This window comes from Schistocerca americana, chromosome 4, assembly GCF_021461395.2.
Source record: "Schistocerca americana isolate TAMUIC-IGC-003095 chromosome 4, iqSchAmer2.1, whole genome shotgun sequence".
NCBI lineage: Eukaryota > Metazoa > Arthropoda > Insecta > Orthoptera > Acrididae > Schistocerca > Schistocerca americana.
The window spans coordinates 718,098,143-718,104,142 of NC_060122.1; positions in this window are offsets into that span (position 1 = coordinate 718,098,143).

Here is a 6,000-nt window from a genome sequence, read left to right on the forward strand (position 1 = left end):
AGTTCAAAATTGTATTGATTTGCAAATATGCATACTTATTCCTTATGGATTTTGGTACTGACCTAATTGATTATGAACTTTCTTACTGGTTAGTACCCAGCAGTTTTGATTTTTCAGTTCACTCCGATCGTCGCAAATGTAGGCTTTGAACATTGTCAGTTTGGTTTGAGTAGTCTCATACCAAATTTTAGTTTCATGTAGTTTTGCTTACTATATCCATTTGAACCATATTTTTCTGTTGCGATGTCATGATTTTAGACTGTATTACTGGTGCATCAGGTGCATTGTAGGTTAACTCTTATAGTTCATTGTATGTTAGGATGTAAATGAATTTCTTCAAATATAACTTGTTTTGTGGCCTTACAGTCCCTTGCTGCAATCACATTTTCTATGCGGGGAAGAATTCCACATGGTTCTGTTCACTACTTCAGTGTCACTTAACAGACTGGAGGGAATTTTCCTTTGCATTTTCTTATAAACACTTTAAATTAGTGTTTTTCTATGATTTGGTGTAGGATAACTCTTGATTCTGATATGTCATTCATGGACACAAATCTACATTTTGTTTGGTTTAGTATTGTATTGTATTGTATTTTTTATTGGTCCTGTTGTCTCCATAGCAGCTTATGCATAAGACATTGGACAAGTCAAGTTATAAATATACAGGCTGAAAGTCATTTCAAGGCATACATATTTAAGGTTACAATAATACACTTTACATGTAAATATTTATATAACACATTTCATAAATTTAAATATTCTTCAATGGAGTAAAAACAGTGATGCTGTAAATATGACTTTAGAGATTTTCCAAATGTATTGACCTCAGTGATAGCTTTTATGTTTTCAGGAAGTTTGTTATAAAGCTTAACTCCCATGTGAAAAGTACCTTTTTGGCACAGTGCTGTGCTGATTTGAGTCATATGTAAGTTTCTGTTTTGTGTGGTAAAGGGGCTCATGTAGGATGCTATCAATTTGAATTTTGTTTTGTCACACTGTATTATATACACAAAATATCTCTTTACATTGTACAGTTCACAATAATTATTTATTATTTTATTGATGATGAAATCCCTTTTATCAGTATCATGAGAATATGATCAAAGTCCAGTCACATTCCACATACAATGCTGTCATGAATACCATTTTGAATAAAATATAGGCATGGATATTACAACACCCAATTAAACAGCCACTTCTGAGAAACCAACTCACATTTTTTTTTTTTTTTAGAGGTAAGACACTTTCTTAGGTAGTAATACAAAAACATTGAACATAGTGATAAGAAATCTCATAGAACATTCAATGGAGTGCATCAGAAAAGCACAAAAATTATGAAACTGTGAAATCTTTTACGTTTGTATTTTTTTTTCAATTATAGTGACAACAAAATTCATTTCGTGTGTGAGAAAGTTGACTAACTAAACCTTATATATAACATGTACACAACAATAACACATACCTCTGTATTAAAATCATACAAGCCTTGTAAAATTTCATTATAGGGGTGGATATATTTCACATGTTCTAACTGTCAAATTATTTGTTTGTTTCACTAGTCGTGGTTATGTTCCATTAATTTTAGCCAGAGATTTAGAAGAGGTTTTTCTCTCTTCGATAGTCAAACCTCTGTGCAATCCCATAACCCCTCAGGACCCTATATCCTTTCCAATCTCATCTCCACTCTCCTAAGATGGCGCATATATAGTAATTTATTCTAATTTAAACTGTTTTTTGACATTGTTTACATTGTGACTCACCAGTAAATTTATTTAAATAAATAAATACCAGTAAATTGAATGAAGGAATGATGTTAGATTAAAAACAAATGTACCATTATAATTTACATGCAAAGCAATCTTCTGGCACATGGTAGGAATGATTTTCCTATTGTAATTATAGAGTAATTAATGATCAAAGTTCCAATATTTCCAAGTCATAGACAGACAGCTATTTTTAAGTTTTGAAGTCAGAAATTGTTTGAATCCATAATATAAATGTGACATGATGATTTTTCAGTTATAATCAATCATACTCATGTTTTAATTGTTGTTATTTACTTAATAATAACTAGAACTGTCGTTACGGCCATGTAGAAATGTAAATTTTACTCTTACAAACATTAATTAGTTGGATCACGACCTTTCATTTGTTAAAACTAATCACTTTGTACACCTGAAAATGTAAGCTTGATTGTTCTTTGTGTCAATTAATTACTATATATTAATTAATTAAATGTATTCTTGCAATGAAAAAACATGTAATTTATAGTCTTAACAGAAATTTATTCCCTCATGTCTTTCTATGGAATTATTTTCTTTTATTCTATGTAAATTTCTATGTAATTTGGGAAAATGCATGTAAAAACTTTAATTGTTCTTATGTAAAATTCAATATGTAACAGTGATAGTAAATGGTTAAAACCATATAAATAGAAGCAATTTGTATACTGCCATATTTCAGTATTAGCCTGAATTTGGTATCAACAACATGTAGGCAGACTTTGTTTTGCCACAGTGTGTGTTATAATAAAAAAAAAAAATTAATTAATAAAATACATATGAATGAGATTTTCACTCTGCAGCAGAGTGTGCACTGATATGAAACTTCCTGGAAGATTAAAACTGTGTGCCGGACCGAGACTCGAACTCGGGACCTTTGCCTTTCACCGGCAAGTGCTCTATCAACTGAGCTACCCAAGCCTGACTCATGCCCCATCCCCACAGCTTTACTTCTGTCAGTACCTCGTCTCCTACCTTCCAAAGTTTACAGAAGTTCTCCTGCGAACCTTGCAGAACTAGCACTCCTAAAAGAAAGGATATTGCGGAGACATGGCTTAGCCACAGCCTGGGGGATGTTTCCAGAATGAGATTTTCACTCTGCAGCAGATTGTGCACTGATATGATAGGTTTGCAGGAGAGCTTCTGTAAAGTTTGGAAGGTAGGAGATGAGGTACTGGCAGAAGTAAAGCTGTGGGATGGGGTGTGAGTCGTGCTTTGGTAGCTCATTTGGTAGAGCACTTGCCCGCGAAAGGCAAAGGTCCCGAGTTCGAGTCTCGGTCTGGCACACAGTTTTAATCTGCCAGGAAGTTTCAAAATACATGTGAATGGAAAATATTAATTTAAAGTATATTACAATTGCACTATTAGAAATGTTGTGCTTGTACAATTTTTGGCAAATCGGATTTCCTCTCTTAAGTCTCAATTGTAGCTGCAGGCAGCAGACTTCAAGGACACCAGTGCATGTCAAAAATAAGAAAGTCCTCTTTACTTTGTTCCACTTCACTTCAATAAAAAATGCTTAGTACTGATATCAAATCTCTCTTATTTTGAAGCATATATGATACAAAACACTCATAGCCCATCATACTCCGAGCCGCACATTTTAACAGATCTTCTATATACAAGAGAGTGAGAAATCATGAACGTTAACACTTATGGTCGATCGGTGTTTCATTTTTTTGTTTTTAATAAATTTTAACTTTAGGATATCCTGGAGGTATTTTACCATGTACCTACACAATTGCCCCCACACTGTACGTTGACGTGGTATGGAGACGTACAGTGATTTTTACATTTGCCGATAGGAGTTGATGCCTTTTATTTGTTAGCTTTCCTTTTATTTAGTGGGATGGATATGCCAGCTTATCCTATGAATGTTAAAATTCTACAAGAAATTGAAAGATTATATATATAATGTAATAGTCCATTACATATTTGAGTTTAGTGCACTGACTATAATGTTCAGTTTGCTTCGGCCTCACTGTCAGATTTTGCAGTTGCGCACTGGCAGGTTTGGTGGCTAAGCCCTAATCACTAATGGTCAACGCATTAGCTGCTAGAATTGCAAGTGCGTGCACTCATTTTCTTAGTGTTGATTTCTCATTGAGTGTCACATATTCACCTGAGCATCACGTATTGAAGAATGGCTGTGGTGTTTGTCTTCATTCTGGGTGCAATGTGTGTGTGTTTATTGTTCAAAAATCCAATGCTGTGGCAGAAGATCTCCATTTTTATGACCCAGGTCTCATTATTACCCATTGTACTTGCATTTCCAGCAGAGAGAACCCTGACCAACAGCATGTGTTGATGAGATAAGTACTGGCTCGAACAACTATAGTTCACTTATTAATGTACCAAGCTTTGTGAGCCACGATACTCAGAAATTGTTTCGTTGCACACATATATTAATTTCACAACACTTGGCCATCCTCTGGTTGAAACACACATATGGCCATCCAAAACATTGTATAAATTGCTAGACTTTAAAGTTCATTTCTTCACATGGAGTTTGGTTTCCAATGCAAATTCATAGAAGTATATCTAACATGATAGCTTATACTTATGGCTGACATTCCATCCATCACTTATACTATGAACATAAATTTCTTATATTTTAAAATGTCGTAAGATTTTCATTAACTTGGTTCTGTTACTATAGTTTGTTTGTTAGTTTTAACTCATCCTCATTCACATCACATAGACAAATTAATTACACAACACATTATTACGATAAAATACCAGCATATGATACATTTGTACTTCATTTTATAAATAGACTTTTCTCACTAATGGGAGCTCATTTGTTCCTTAGATAGAGAAGGGCAAAAAACATTGGAAATAGGACCAAAACATTGCTGGCCTAACTAAGCTTGGTGCCACCTCCTTTGTGTGGGAGAGAAGAAAGGAAATACTCATCTACTGGTTCAAGTATTTGTGAGGGAATGTTACTCATACAGTCATGGACTAGTTGGCAAGGAACTTTTATTTCATGGAAATAATGTGTACTAACTAATCATTCATATAGTATCATGTTGTTTCTTCGTGTGCTAGTGCTATTTACTTCAATTCACATGTAGCTTAGTGTGAAATATGATGTTTTAATCATTGTAGACTTATCTTTCATGAATACCTGGAAATTTCATTATTCAAGCTCTCATGTGAAAATTAATTGGTTTTTGTAAAATCACATGCTTAAATGTTTATGCGTACTCTGCAACAAATGATAAATGTCACAGAGACATATCGCGGTGATGCATATTTTTTATTTTTCATTGCCTTATGACCTTTGTATAAATATTCTTATAACTAAAATATTTACTTGAGGTGTGGCCCATTTCTTCATTTGGTACCAGCTTCTCTTGTATAATTCTCTTCTTCTGCACTGTCATGATGAGCTGGTTGCTGAAAGAAAAAAACTTAAAACTAATGGCATTTCATAGCTCGGTGGCCTCTGATACATTTGGTCATTACACCCATCCACATATATTTCCATAGTTTGTTTAAATTCATAGACATTCATTTATTCTGTTAGCCTTTATGATTATTTTCCCAGAAAACAAAATTATTCGACATTTCTTACAGTATTTTGTCATTTCTCCTTATCTTACACATCTCGTATAATTCCTTTTGCTTGTAAATATGTTGTATATAGCTTAGTATTTAATTAAATCTCTGCATGCATATATCAATAGGTTCCTTAGTTCTTAGATAGTAGATGAAATTGATTAGTATTTCCGTTTACTTTAAGTTAAGTACTTTTACATACTGCATTGCTATTTGGTTGGGCCTTCTGCCAGATTGTCGCACATGCGCACAGGTCAATGCCTCCTCTCCTACTACTGACGTCAGTGCATATCGTTGGGCACAAACAGCTGAGTCATAAGCTAATTTTGTTTATACTTTCGCTTCACATGAGGCTGTGTATTACTTCTCATTGCTTTTAGTTTTATGCCAATGTGTACAAATGAAAAGAATCACTTATGCCTATACACATTACTTTATCTTAAAGTACACTCCAGAACAAAACTTAGAGTTATGTACACTAAGTACAATTATCTTATAATAGAAAGAAAAAATGTTACCTAGCTTCATCATTCTATAAAAGCTTTTATATATTTGTGAGGGTGGACTCATAGATTAATCTGTACATCACAGGGTATGGTATTTTGGAAATTATATATGGTCCTGAATAGAGTAATTGCCACTTCTTATTCAGTTT